The 15,973-nt window shown below is 37.7% G+C and overlaps 1 pseudogene; it reads right to left on the reverse strand.

The window, feature by feature from the left end:
• Positions 1–297: 297 nt before the first annotated feature.
• On the reverse strand, positions 298–752 carry LOC100343079 (large ribosomal subunit protein eL31 pseudogene; annotated as a pseudogene).
• Positions 753–15,973: the final 15,221 nt, after the last annotated feature.

The following is a 15,973-nucleotide window of genomic DNA, read 5'->3' on the forward strand; positions in this document are numbered from 1 at the left end:
TGTCTCACCTTCCCTTTCAGTGCTGGCACACAGACTCTGCGGCTCGGCTCCCACAGCTCGGCTTCCACACCGTGGGCGACCTCGCTCTCCCCGTAGGTCCTCCGTGTCACATCCACTAGATCCAGAAGAGTTTCCTATGCAGTTTTTTCCTGATCCTTTTCCTGAGGCTACTGTAACTCCACTTTTATTAAACTATCTTTTCCCAGACTATCGGTGCACGCCCTCACTATTCCGCCATCTTGGCTCCGCCCCTTCCCTTTATTGTCTCTCTTTTTTTTTTTTTTTTTTTTGCAGCTTTACAACTTTAATCAGTTCTCATCCACATTGACTGTAGATTTTTGAAAGTGGTGACAGGTTCGTAGGTAACCAAAGTGTAGAGCTTGTTTGGGGAATCTTCATCCTCATTACGTTTTCTGGACAACCTCACGCGGATGCGGTATGGGACATTCCTTATTCCTTTGGCCCAGACGGCTTTGTTGAGCCTGGTGTCAATGCGCACATCTGGAGTTCCCATCTCTTTCATGGAAAACTTCCGGATCTCTTCGAGTGCCCGAGGGGCACGCTTCTTGAAGCCCACGCCATGGATGCGCTTGTGAATGTTGATGGTGTACTCGCGGGTCACCACCTTGTTGATGGCAGAACGACCCTTCTTCTTCTCGCCGCCCTTCTTCGCGGGAGCCATCTTGGAGGGCCCAAGCTGGAAAGGAAGAGCGCGAGGGATTGTGGGAGAGAGAAAGCCCCGGCTGCCTATTGTCTCTTTTTGTCCTCTTAAAGACATTTCTGTTCCCAGGATTTTCTTTCTGGGAAATTTTATTTAATTAGTACTAATTAGTCTCTTTACCCATTGACTTCACTTAGTATTTCTCATAGGGTAGATTTAGCAGAATTTGATTGTTTCATTGTTGCTGTATAATATCCAAATGATATTAATTTATTTTTCATATTTTCAAAGATAACTATTGGATATAAGAATTCTTAGTTGGGGGCTTGTGCTGTGGTGCAGCAGGTTAACACCCTGGCCTGCAGTGCCAACATCCCATATGGGCACCAGTTCAAGACCCGGCTGCTCCATTTCTGATCTAGCTCTCTGCTATGTCCTAGGAAAGCAGTACAAGATGGCTCAAGTCCTTGGGCCCCTGTACCCATGTGGGAAACCTAGAAGAAACTCCTAGCTCCTGGCTTTGGATCGGCGCAGCTCTGGCCATTGCAGCCAATTGGGGAGTGAACCATCAGATGGAAGACCTCTCTCTCTCTCTCTGCCTCTCTCTGCCTCTCCTCTCTCTGTGTAACTCTGACTTTCAAATAAATAAATCTATAAAAAAAGAATTCTTAGTTGACAATCTTTTAATTTCAGCTTTTTAAAAATTATAATTTAACTTTGTTATTATTTTTAAAGATTTATTATTTATTTGAAAAGCAGAGTTACAGAAAGAGAGAGAACAAGAAGAGAAAGATCTTCTGTTTGCTGGTTCATTCCCCAAATGGCTACAGTGGCCAGGGCTGGGCCAGGCTCAAGCCAAGAGCAAGGAGTTTCTTTTAGGTGTCTCATGTGGGTGCAGGAACTCAGGCATTTGGGGCCATCATCTGCTGCTTTCCCAAGCCATTATCAGGGAGCTGCATTAAAAGAGGAGAAGCTGGGACTTGAACTGGCACCCATATAGGATGCTGGCATCACAGGCAGTAGCATCACCCACTATGCCACGATGCTGACCCCTCAACTTTTTTAAGAAGCTGTCCTACAACCTTTTGGCCTTTGTGGTTTCTTATGAGTAAGCAGCTCCTTTGTTTTAAGCCACTTCACGCTTCAACTTACTTACTTATTTACTTAGTTTTTATTTGTGACACAGAAAAAGTAAGAGAGTGAGAGGCAGACACACAGAGTACTTCTGTCCACCGTTAATTCTCAAATGGCCACAATGGTCTGTAATTGGCCAGTCTGAAGCCAGGAGCTGGAAACTCAATCCAGTGCAAGATGAAGCCAGGAACCTGGAACCACTTATGTATCCATTGAGGGTGGCAGGAACCCAACCACTTGAACTATCATCTGCTCGCGCTCTCTCTCTCTCTCTCTCTCTCTCTCTCTCTCTCTCTGTTTCTACATTAGCAGGAATCTGGGATGAGGAGTGAAACTGGGACTCAGATTTTCACACTGCACATGATATGTGGACATCCCAACAAGCATCTTAACAGCCAGGCTAATTGATAGTCCCACAGCGCTTCATCTTAATGATGATCTTGTGTATATGGAAACTTGACTTTTGTTGCTTTCGAGATTTTTTCTTTGGCATTTAATAACCTTCCTTCCTTCCTCCCTCCTTTCCTTTTTTTCCTTCCTGTCTTCCTGCCTTGAAAGGGAAAGAGGGAGGGGGGGGCGAGGGAGAGGGAGAGGGAGAGGGAGAGGGAGATCTTCCATCTACTGGTTCATTCCTCAAATGACTGCAATAGCCAGGACTGAGTCAAGACAAAGCCAACAGCCCAGAATTAAATCTGAGTCTTCCACATGAATGGCAGCAACCCAAGTATTTGCGCCATCACTGCTGTCTCCCAGAGTCATCAGCAAGAAGCTGGACTCAGAAACAGAGCCAAGACTTAATCCATGCACTTTGATATGGGTGCATGTGTCCCAAATGGCATCTTAATGCCATTTTCTTTTTTTTGCTTTGATAATGTAATGATGATATGTCTACATATGAATATCTGAGTTCATTCTACAGGGAGTTCACTGATATTTTCCAACAAATTTAGGGCTGTTACTGCTTGAAAAATTACTCCCTTATTCTTCCTAAATCTGTACATATGAAATTTGTTTACCTTAAATAAAATTTTAAAAATAATAGTAAATAAACCTTTAAAAATCAAAAAATAAAAATTAAATACCCTTCCTCTTTCCTCTGAACTCCCATTGCCCATATACTGTTGCACTTGATGATGGTCCACAGGTCTATAAATCTGTTAATTTTTCTGAATTTATTTTTCATTTTGAATTTTTCATACTGAAAAATTTTATCTGAGCTATTTTCAAATTTGTTGACTCTTCTCCTAGCTTAAATTTGTTTTTGAACATATTTTTCACTTTAGTTAGTTATACTTTTTTTAACTGTGAAATAGGTCTTGTTATTTATTGTACTTTGTGCCACTTTATTGATATCATTTACCTTTAAAGACATTGGTCTCCTGTTCTAATTCTTCAAAAATGGTTCCTTCTATTTATTTGAATAAATCAACATAAAATAGTTCACTTAAAGTCTTTGCTTAGTGCATTCATCTAATTAGAAATCTGACTTTCCCAGGGATAGGTTCTATTGAGTGTTGCTTTTTTCTCTCATGTATATGAACAATATTCCCTTGTATATTTGAGTGTCTCTGACTTTTTTGTTAAAATTGAATTTTAAAAGCATATATGTATCAACTCCAAAAATTAATTCTCTCGCTTCCAAAGAGTATGTTGTTACTACTACTTTTTGTTATTTTAGTGATTTTCTAAGCTAATTTTGTGATGTCTGTCTTCTTTTTCTTGTTGGGTGTTCTTGGTTCATTTAGCAAGTATTAAATTTAATCACTGTTGGGGCCAACATTGTGGCACAGTGGGTTAAAGCCCCAGCATACAGCCTGGTGTCTCATATGGACACCAGTTTTAGTCCTGGCTGCTCCACTTTGGATCCAGATCCCTGCTAATGTTCCTTGAAAAGCAGCAGATGATGACCCAAGTCATTGGGCCCCTGCACTCACATGGGAGAAATGGGAGAAGCTCCTGGCTTCTGGTTTCTGATCATCTTGGCTCCAGCCATTGAGGCCATTTGGGAAGTGAATTGGTGGATGGAAGACTTCTATAGAGTACATGTCCCATAATTTCTTTATCCAGTCTACTGTTGATGGGCATTTGGGTTGGTTCCAGGTCTTAGCTGTTGTGAATTGAGCTGCAATAAACGTTAATGTGCAGACAGCTTGTTTGTTTGCCAATTTCATTTCCTTTGGCTAAATTCCAAGGAGTGGGATGGTTGGGTTGTATTGTAGGGTTATATTCAGGTTTCTCAGGAATCTCCAATCTGACTTCCATAGTGGCTTAACCAGTTTGCATTCCCACCAACAGTGGGTTAGTGTCCCTTTTTCCCCACATCCTCACCAGCATCTGTTGTTGGTAGATTTCTGAATGTGAGCCATTCTAACCAGGATGAGGTGAAACCTCATTGTGGTTTTGATTTGCATTTCCCTGATTGCTAGTGATCTTGAACATTTTTTCATGTGCCTGTTGGCCATTTGGATTTCCTCTTTTGAAAAATGTCTATTGAGGTCCTTGGCCCATCTCTTAAGTGGGTTGTTTGTTTTGATGTTGTGGAGTTTCTTGATTTCTTGGTAGATTCTGGTTATCAACCCTTTATCTGTTGCATAGTTTGCAAATATTTTTTCCCATTCTGTCGGTTGCCTCTTCACTCTCCTGACTGTTTCTTTTGCAGTACAGAAACTTCTCAATTTGATGCAATCCCAGTAGTTAATTTTGGCTTTGACTGCCTGTGCTTCTGGGGTCTTTTCCAAGAAGTCTTTGCTGGTACCTCTATCTTGCAGGGTTTTTCCAGTGCTCTCTAATAATTTGATGGTGTCAGGTCATAGATTTAAGTCTTTTATCCATGTTGAGTGAATTTTTGTGTAAGGTGTAAGGTAGGGGTCTTGCTTCATGCTTCTGCATGTGGAAATCCAGTTTTCCCAGCACCATTTATTGAATAGACTGTCCTTACCCCAGGGATTGGTTTTGGATCCTTGATCAAATATAAGTTGGCTGTAGATGTTTGGATTGATTTCTGGTGTTTCTATTCTGTTCCATTGGTCTATCCATCTGTTTCTGTACCAGTACCACGCTGTTTTGATAACAACTGCCCTGTAGTATGTCCTGAAATCTGGTATTGTGGTGCCTCCGGCTTTGTTTTTGTCTCTACCTCTCTGTGTAACTCTATCTTTCAAATAAATCTTTAAAAAATTAATCACTATCCTTCAATGATGTTTATGTTCATGGAATTTTTTTTCTTCCTTAACCCCTACTATGATGGATTCATTAGTTACTTCTCAAGTATTGAACCATGTCTACAGTTGTGTCATAAATTTCACCTGGTTATGAAGTATAATTTGTTGCATTGCTTGCTGAATTATATAGGCTATTTTTTTTTTTTAGTTTTTTCACTTTTCACCTCATTACAGATAGTGGTCTGTAGTGTTTTTCTTCTTGTTATTATTTTTAACTAGCACTACCTTTTTAATGCTAGCTACAACATGTATTTCCCTGAAAGTATTATAAATTGGTGTTCACTCTACATATTTGGTAGAACCATCCAATTCTACCGACTAGAAGTAACTATAAGTCCTTGGAACTTTTCTGTAGGAAGTGCTTTTGGGTTTTTTATTCTATAATTTTTTTGTAAGTATTTTTATTTACTTGAAGGATGGGAGTGGAGAGGGGAGACACACACACACACACACAGAGAGAGAGAGAGAGAGAAAGAGTTTAAGAGATTTCCTTTCTTGTGTTTTACTTCACAAATGCCTGCAATAGCTGGGAGTACCAGGCCAAAGTTAGGAGCCTTGAACTCAGTCTGGGTCTCTCTTGAAGGCCCCAACTATTTCAGCTATCATCTGCTGCCTCACAGAATGTGCACTAACAGGAAGCTGGAATCAGGATTGTATCCAGGACTCAAATCCAGGTGTTTGGATATGGTATGTGGGTGTCACAACCAGGGTCTTAATCTCTATGGCAATCACGTGATCCAAAAAGTTTTTGAATTTTGACTTGTACTTCTTTAGTAATTCAATGTATATTGAAGTTATTTATTTCATATTTGATATGTATTTTTGAGGGATTAGTGAGTTTCATATAAGTTGACAAATTTATGTATGTAGTTTTTTTGAAGTATTCACTTCTCTTTTTTATGTCTGTAGGATCTGTAATATTCCCTGCTTCCTTTTTGATGTTTTTAATTTACACCTTCCATTTCTATTTTTCAGCCTTACTACAGTTTGTCAATTTTATTGATCATTTTGAAAACTCAATTTTACACTTCATGTTTATAGGTCTTTTTAAATGTGAATTTTGTTTTTCATGTTCCCTTTACTGTCTTAATTCTGGTTGCTTTGTATTTACTTCTATTTACTTTGCTCTTTTTATTAGGTCCTTTAGTTGGGAGCACAGATAACTAATGTTGGTACTTCACCACTTTCTTAATGTATGCTTTTAGATATTTATTTTGCAGCTTGGCTTTAGTTGTGTACCATAATTTTAATATTTATATTTTCATTTTAACTTAGTTTCACATGTTTTTCATTTTCTTGGATGTTTTCTCTTTGACTCATTTATTTGCACTTCGATTTTGCTCTTTTAAATGTTTGGAGATTGTGTAGTCATCTTTATATTGTATTCACATGTATTTTCTTCCCATATGGTAGAAGAACATGTGCTGTAGTATTTCAATACAATAAATGTTGTGATTTATTGCTCATATTGTTTTAGTCACCTATATTGTTAGACTTAAAGTGAATTATTTACAAACAACCTAAAATTGGGATGTAGTTTTAAATATACTCTGATAAATCACCTTGCTTTTTTTGGTGTCGTTATATTATTTACATTTAATCTAATTATACACACATCAGGATTTATGTCTACTATTTGGTGATTTCTGTTTGTTCTCTGTTTTCTGTTTCTCCCATCCCGTTCCTAACTTTTATCCATTTTTCTGTAAGTTACTAGAACATTTTGGAATTCTAATTTGCATTACCTACAGTGTTTTCTAGTGACTCTATCTCTTTGTATAGAATTTTAGTGGATGCTATAGCTATTTTGTTGTATATATCTAACTTACCACAAACTAGTGAGATTATCTTCTTACTAGTTCATATGAAGCTATTACTTCCCTTGGCTCTTTACAACATAATGTTATTAAATACCCCCTCTGTCTGCATTAAAAGCCAATCAAAAGTCTTATAATTTTTGCTTAGATCATCAAACATAATTTAAGAGACTAAATAGTAAAATGAATGTCTGTTGTATTTACTTATATCATATCTTATTGTGTTATTTCTACCTTCATGATGTTCAAAATTATTTCATTATTCCTTCTTCCCCTTTAGAGAACTTCCTTTAGACACACTTTGATAGCACACCTGATGGTGACAAATTATCTTGGTTTTCTTCATCTGAAAATGTCTGTGTTTCCCTCTTCATTCCTAAAATATGTTGCCACCCGATGTAAGCTTCTGGAGTGTCAGTGTGTTCCATTCAGAACATGAAAATTGCTGTGCCACTTCCTTCTGGCCCCCATGGCTCCTGATGAGAATTCCACTGTTTTTGAAATTGTTTTTCCCCTACAGGTAAGGTGTTGTTTCTCCCCAACTGCTTTCAATAGTTTTTCCGTGTGATTTCATTTCCTGAAGTTTGACTATTATGTGTCTTGGGGTCCATTTCCTTCATTTTATACTGTTTTGGATAATCTCAGTTTCTTGAATAGTATTTTCATGACTTTTGACATATTTGAGAACTCTTAAGGCACTGTTTATTTATCTAGGAATAAGTTATTTTAATCAAGCAAAAAGAAATTTATGCTCATTATTTATAAAAATAATATGAGATTTTATTAACCCTTAACATCTGCATTTAATAATATAGTACAGCTAAAATAAAACTGTTGAATCAGAATGTTTTAATATTTCTTGTACATACTAGCATGCTTTGTATAGTATGCTCAGTGTTTACATCTATGTTAATTCTAGTTAGTCATCATGCACTCAACATCACTAATAAGTACATTTTCACAATTAAGAAAAATAATGACAGGCTGCACTAAAACTGATCTGCCATAAATTGTTTGGCATATACAGAATTACTAAATTAGGTATCTTTCAAAATGTACATCTCTTCCTAAAACTAATGTAAGCAGTCAACATTTTATTTATTTAAAAAAATTGTTTATTTGAAAGGCAAAGTTACAGAGAGAGAGAGAGAGAGAGAATGGAAGTGAGAGACACAGGGAGAAAAAGAAAGATTTTGATCCGCTAGTTCACTCCCCAAATGGCCACAACAGCCAGAGATGGACCATTGGAATTCAGGAGCCAGGAGCTTCCTCCAGGTCTCCCACATGAGTGCAGGGGCCCAAGCACTTGGACCTTCTTCCACTGCTTTCCAATACACATTACCAGGGAGTTAGATCAGAATCAGAGCAGCTGGGAATCAAACCATTGCCCACATGGGATTCCGGCACCACAGGCGGCAGGTTCAATGCTATGCCACAGTGCTGACCCTTCAATCAACATTTTAAATGAACAGTACAATTATAGAAAGTATTTGCAAAAATGTTGTCATATATATAAATATTCTGCAATATTTATTTTGGTGTAGAATTTCCAGCATAGAAGTCAACTTTGAAAATATCCCCATGTAAATGCTGCAAAACGTGACAGCATGGAATCGTTTTATATTTGGAGTTAGATCAAAATGACTAATATTAACTGTAATTATTTCTTTGACTAGTTGTACAACCCTGCTATCTTTCTTCTCTCCTCCTAGAATTCTCGTGATATTAAGTTTAGATCTTTCATTATAATGCCACAGTTCCCTGAGCTCTACTCATTTATTTATTTTTCAGTCTAATTGCCCTTTGTTGTTAAAACTGAGTAATTTCTATTGTTCTGTTTTCAAGATCATAGATTGTTTACTCTATTCCCTCATTTTTTTTTCTCTTGAACCCATCTTGTGAACCATGTGTTCTACAAATTTCCTAAATTCACATATTAATTATCAGAACTTTTTGGATATTTCTATAATATTTTCTATATACAGGATCATGTCTGCATAAAAGCAGTTGCAAACCCAGTATGTACATATTTTATCTTCTTCTAATTGTACCAGCTAGAATTTCCAGTTTAATGTAGCAAAGAAATGGTGAAAGTGGAACTCTTGTCTTGTTCCTGAAATTGTGAGGGAAGTATTTAGTCTGTTACCATTAAACATAAATGAAAGCAAGATTTCACAGTGAGCCCTATTTGGAGAAGGCAGGATGCTCCCTGTCTGAGGGAATGGGTGTGGATACACTGAGGCCATTCTGCACCGTCGCCTTCTATACAAAGGAAAAGGGAGCTAACCACTTTCCTACCTCAGAATTGAGTCAGTGGTGAACTCTTTAAAGTGTGGAGATGTTATGTTAATCTCACAAACACTAATGAAAAGGGAAGAAGGATTTTTCTCAAACTCACTTTTTTCGTATCATGATCATTCTGCAAACAAAACTAAGTGAAGTACTCAGTGAGAATCTAAGACTAGTTTCTTCATGAGCATGGATAGAAAACTTTTTTTTTATTTGACAGGTAGAGTTATAGACAGTGAGAGAGACAGAGAGAAAAGTCTTCCTTCTGCTGGTTCACTCCCCTAATGGCCGCTGTGGCCGGTGCTGCGCTGATCCGAAGCCAGGAGCCTGGTGTTTCCTCCTGGTCTCCCATGTGGGTGCAGGGACCCAAGCACTTGGGCCATCCTCTGCTGCCCTCCCGGGCCACAGCAGAGAGCTGGACTGGAAGAGGAACAACCGGGACTAGTACCCAGTGCCCCAACCGGGACTAGAACCCAGGATGCTGGCACTACAGGCGGAGGATTAGCCAAGTGAGCCATGGCGCCAGCCCAGAAAATTTCTTAATAAAATATTAGCACATTAACCAATCACTATGTAAAAAATATAGTCGATCATGTCTAAGAGGAATTATGCAAGTTAAGCTTCATGTTAAAAGTTTCATAATTAGAAAACTACATAATCACCTCAAAAGATACAGTAAAATCATTTTTACTTTTTCATTTTTTATTTTTTAGTAAAATCATTTTTAAAAATTTAACAAATTCATATAAAATAATGAGACCAATTATAAAAAATAACTTAATCAAACTGAAAAAAATCCAATACAAGCCTACAGTTAGAATCATTCTTAAGAGTAATTGACTAAATGCTTTATTCGCAATTTCAGGAATAAGACATAACAAATTTCTTTGAAAGAACAGGTCATCAAAGAAGGAGGTACCTTTCTCTGAAGAGAGGAGAGAACTTCCACTTTGACTATGACCTTGTCTAAATGTGATCAGAGTCGGTGAACTCAAAATGCTTCCATAGCCTTGGCAACTCATGACAAGAGCCTAGGGTGATTACTGATGCCATAAACAAGAGTGTCAATTTGTTAAGTCAACAACAGGAGTCACTGTGCACTTACTCCTCATGTAGGATCTCTGTCCTTAATGTGCTGTACATTGAGATTTAATGCTATAACTAGTACTCAAACAGTATTTTTCACTTTGTGTTTCTATGTGGGTGCAAACTGTTGAAATCTTTATTTAATATATGCTAAATGATCTTCTGTATCTAAAGAGAATTGAAAATGAATCTTGATGTGAATGGCAGGGGAGAGGGAGCGGGAAAGGGGAGGGTTTCGGGTGGGAGGGAAGTTGTGTGGGGGGGAAGCCATTATAATCCATAAGCTGTACTTTGGAAATTTATATTCATTAAAAAAAGTTAAAAAAAAGAAAATTCTTTGAGGCATTAAACAGGAATTTCTACGTGGTACAAGTAGATTAGAACAAGGAAAAAAATGTGCAGATTCAAAAGGGAGAGATAAAATTGTGTTTACACAGACATGATCCTATTTACAAAGTTCAAATTTAGGTCACTTTAGCAAACTCAAAGCCCAAGGATGAACACAGGATAGGTTCATCAGAAAAACTGAGAAAATAGAGCAAAGGACCAATGACCTTGAAGAAAGAACACTAGAAATTAACCATTTTTTAACAACAGAGACCTAGTTGATGAGCAAAATATATACACGAGTAGAGCTCAGGGACCTGTGGCACTATAATAATAATAAAAAAATCTAAACTTTACATCATCAGAGTTCTAGAAAGAGAATATAGAGATAGCACGGCTGAACAACCAGTCAAAGAAATAATGGCTGAAAACTTCCCAAATTTGTCAATAGTCATAAAAACACTTATTCAAAAATGTGACAGGCTCCGAAACAAGAAAAAAAAAAAAAAACAAGAAAATAGACCCCAAGACACATCATAGTCAAACTTTAGAAAATGAAATCACAAAGAAAAACTATGAAAGTAGCGAGGGAGTAACAACACCTTACCTGTAGGGGAAAAACAATTTCAAAAGCAGTGGAATTCTCATCAGAAGCCATGGGGGCCTGAAAGAAGTGGCATAGCAATTTTCATGTTCTGAATGGAACACACTGACACTCCAGAATCTTGTATCGAGTGGCAACATATTTGGGAATGAAGGGGGAAACAAAGACATTTTCAGATGAAGAAAAACCAAAATAATTTGTTGCCATCAGATGTGCTATTAAAGTGTGGTAAAGAAATTTCTTGAAACAGAAAAGTAATGGAGATGAACTCTTGATAAACATTTGTTTTTAATTTGGTAAAGCTAATGTTTGTTTTTTATTCTTCTGTGACTTGAATTTTCTGCTTCCTTTATATGAGCGCTTTGTTTTCCTTAATATTGAAAAGTTTTCCTCCTATTTTATCTAATCAAAATTAAAGATTTTATTTTCTATATGTTGGGCTAGGATATATGTATAAGAAATATTTAAAATATTTAAACATATAAAATATATAAAAATAAGTACACTATAATATATTGATGCACATTTAAAAGAACATATTTATTTAAAAACCATGTGATATTTTGATATGTGTGTGCATGGTATAATATCCAATTGTGGTAAACATATATGTCTCTTAACATTTTTTATGGTTGAAATATTAAAAATATTCTCTTCTAGTTTTTTTCTTTAAAAACACATATGCTATATTATCATTATTTATATTCACTCCATTGTGCAAAAGAATGTCAAAATTTCTGACCCTATGTAGCTATAACTTAGTACCAGTTAATGTTTCTTTTCTTTTTTTTTTTTTTTTTTTTTTTTTACAGGTAGAGTTATAGACAGAGAGAGAGACAGAAGGTCTTCCTTCCATTGGTTCACTCCCCAAATGGCCTCTACGGCCAGTGCACCACGCCGATCTGAAGCCAGGAGCCAGGTGCCTCTTCCTGGTCTCCCATGTGGGTGCAGGTGCCCAAGCACTTGAGCCATCCTCCACTGCCTTCCTGGGCCACAGCAGAGAGCTGGACTGGAAGAGGAGCAACCGGGACTAGAACCTGGTGCCCATATAGTATGCCGCCACCACAGGCAGAGAAGGATTAACCAAGTGAGTCATGGTGCCGGCCCCCAGTTAACATTTCTAATTCTTTTCTCCCCGTTCCTCTCTCGTCTCTGCCAAACCACTACTATTCTCTTAACTTCTATGGGTCCATCTTTTTAAAAGATGCTACATATAAATGAGATTATATGGCACTTGTCTTTCTGTCCTTGGTTTATTTCATTTAATATAATAACCACTAGTTCATCCATGTTGCTGCCAATGAAAGTGTATCATCCTTTTGATAACTGAATTATATGCCATTGTGTATATGTGTTATATTTTCTTAATCAACTTATCAATTGATGAACACTCAGATTGTTTTTCTATTTCAACTATTGTGATTAGTGTTGCAATAAATATGGTAACACAGATGTTCCTTTGATTTGGTGACTTCATTTCTCCTGGATGTATACCAAATAGTAGGATCATATGGAACCTCTATTTTTAATTTTTTTAAGGAACCTCCACATTGGTTTCCATAGGAACTCAAATTTTTATTCCTATCAACAGCATGTGAGACTTCTTATTTCTCCTCATTCTTAGGAGTAGTTGTTACCTTTTCTCTCTTTGAGAAAAGCCATTCTAATAGGGATGAGGTGATACCTCCTGTTGTTTTGAATTGCATTTCCCTGATGATTTTCAGTGTAAAACATTTTTTTTTTCCACAGGCAGAGTGGACAGTGAGAGAGACAGAGAGAAAGGTCTTCCTTTGCCGTTGGTTCACCCCTCAATGGCTGCTGCAGCCGGCGGGCTGCGGCCAGCGGACCGCGCTGATCTGAAGCCAGGAGCCGGTGCTTCCTCCTGGTCTCCCATGGGGTGCAGGGCCCAAGGACCTGGGCCATCCTCCACTGCACTCCCGGGCCACAGCAGAGAGCTGGACTGGAAGAGGAGCAACCGGAACAGAATCCAGCGCCCCGATGGGGACTAGAACCCCGGGTTGCCGGCGCTGCAAGCAGAGGATTAGCCTATTGACCCACGGCGCTGGCCAGTGCTAAACATTTTTAAAGATAGCTGTTTGCCATTTGTATGTCATTCTTTGTTAAATACCTGTTTAGACCCATTGCCATTTTTAAAACAGTAGATTGTGTTTTTTTCTTATTTAATATTTTCAGTTCTTTATATGTTTTAGTTATTAAATCCTTGTCTATGTATAACTTGCAAATATTTTCCCATTCCATATGTTATCTCTCTTGTGCTAAGAGGCAGAGACTACAAGAGTGGCCAGGCTTGCCCCTTTTATATCAATCCTCCTTTAGTAACTTTCAAGGAGTAGTGCAAGAGTTACTTCATACCTTCAATAATCAAGACATTCTAATAGGCCCTACCTCTAGAGTTTTACCTTGGGGACCAAGCTTCTAATCATATGGACCTGTAGGCAGATAACCAAACCATAGCAGATTCTTATGGTTTTTACATATATATATATATACATATATATATATATATATAGTATTTCTATATATGTATATATATAGGTATAATTTGGGATACATCTGCAATCCATATTTATGCAGACTAGACTTATGCAATTCACATTTATGCAGACTAGACACCAATAGCTATTACCCAGCCATGATATTTGGGATTTGGGGTCAGAAAATTTCTAGGGACAGTGATACATCAACATCATTTGAGAAACAGTAATTGGCTTATTGTTGGGCATTAATTGGAACTACTCCTAAGAATAAAGAACATAATATATCTTGAAACCTGAAATATCAATAATAACTTCAATAATATCAGATAATTATTCTAATAAGAGTGGCAGTTCCCAAAGAGTTCCATTATAAAGCAGAAATGGTTTACACAGGGTCATGCTACCAGAGGAATGCAAGGAGACCCTAACCAAATTGAAGAGCAGATAGTCTGTTTTTTTCCTCTATAGCCAATTTTGGAACCACATGAGGAGCTGCCAGAATTTTTAAAATAAGATTTATTTATTTATTTAAAAGATACAGTGACAGAGAGAGACAGATCTTTTATCCAGTGATTCACTCCCCTAATGCCCAGAACATCTGGAGCTAGGTCAGGCTGAAACCAAGAGCTAGGAACTCAATCTAGGTTTCCCACATGGGTGGCAGGAACTCAAGTACTTGAGCCACCATCAGATGCTTCCCACGTAGGTTAGCAGGGCAATGGATCAGAAGTGTAGTAGTTGGGATTTGAACCAGCACTCCAATATGAGATACAGTTTTCCCAACTAGCTGCTTAAGGTGGCATGCCACAATGTCTACCCCAGGTGGCAAATTTTATTGCCAAATGGGCACCACCCTACAAATAGCATCTGATTGACCAACACAAAGCTATTTGATTTACAGATAGCATTTTCCAGATAAATGGACAACAAAGTCCTGTTTGGAAGGGTGCCACACCTTGAACAGCTAATGGAAAAAGTCTGTTTGAATACAATCAGAATAAATCAGTACAGTGATTAGAATTTTATACTCCCCCTCCTTTAATGATAGAATAATTGAACAGGAACCTCAAATGCTTATGTATTTATTACCCTTTAGTCAGTAACCAACTTCCTGACAAAATGGGCAAAAGAAAATTGGATTATCCCTGAAAGTGAAGGTGGAAGTTTAGGATGTTTGAATTTGAGATTTTGGAGAAATACAATCATTAGTTGGGTATCAACCATAGCATGGCTCTGCATTAAGGGGTACCTTCTGCTCAACAGATACATTATTTTTAACAGGCAAACTCATGGTGTTGAACCTTTGAGTGTGCTTGGGGAACCTCATAAAAGAAACAACTGGCCAGTCATTGTCTCTTTGCAATGGAATAGGATCCTGGAGTTTCCAAATGCTTCTCCACTTCTTTTTTTTTCTGGTTGCTGTCACCAGAGTCTGGGGTTACAACAGCTGAAGCAATCAATGGAGTGTACCTTTCAGTACTGCCACTCCCTTTCTCAGAGCTCCATGTATTGGCTCAGCTATTTTTTAAATGTTACTGAGGAATCCAATCATTGCTCCTTGAGGATTACCTCATCCTTCCATCTCACTAATTTTCCAACAAGTAACTGTAGCTCCTGAGGACTGGAAATAGGCAGCTAAGTACTTGATGTAGCTGTGGAGGGAAAGATTAAGCCCTCATTGTCTGTAGTTTTTACATACAATAAAAAGGTTGTTGGGATATGCAAAGGAGTGGTTTAGATATTAGTCACAAAAATTGACAGAAATAAACAGGTAGCATTTCCTTAGCCTCACAAATTTGGGATCTGGTCACTTAATCAACATTCTTTATTACTAAGATGATTGTAAATGATATAAAATGTATGCTAAATCACAGCCAGGTACAAATCAATATTTGAAGTCTGGGCTATACAAAGAAAATCTGGTATAAGGGTTCATTTTGTATAGGCTTTGTTTTTTAAGACAACGGCAGCCAGTGTCAAAGAGTAGAGACAGAGACTCTAAAAGAAGAAAGAGAGTCAAAAGGTGGGTTCATCTCTACTCAACAAAGTTTTGTAGGAGCACTGGTAATTCCTTTGTCTCTCCGCTCTATGCAGAAGATGGAGTGGAGTACAGAGATGGGAAAGTATTGATTTGGTTAGTTTTTTCATCTTCCTTTATTACTTCCTTCTCCCCCCTTCTAAATTTGAAGTAGTGATGGGCAAATTATGTGATGTGTTCCCCTGTAACAGCTTAACTACAGCCACACTAGGACTTTTTGGTTAATATCTGAAGATATTTGTGAGTGCTGAGTTCCAGGGTGGGTTAGTGGGGCCCCATTGTGGGGATATGTTTAAGA

This window comes from Oryctolagus cuniculus, chromosome 12, assembly GCF_051225735.1.
Source record: "Oryctolagus cuniculus isolate XC-2025 breed Fujian yellow rabbit chromosome 12, ASM5122573v1, whole genome shotgun sequence".
NCBI lineage: Eukaryota > Metazoa > Chordata > Mammalia > Lagomorpha > Leporidae > Oryctolagus > Oryctolagus cuniculus.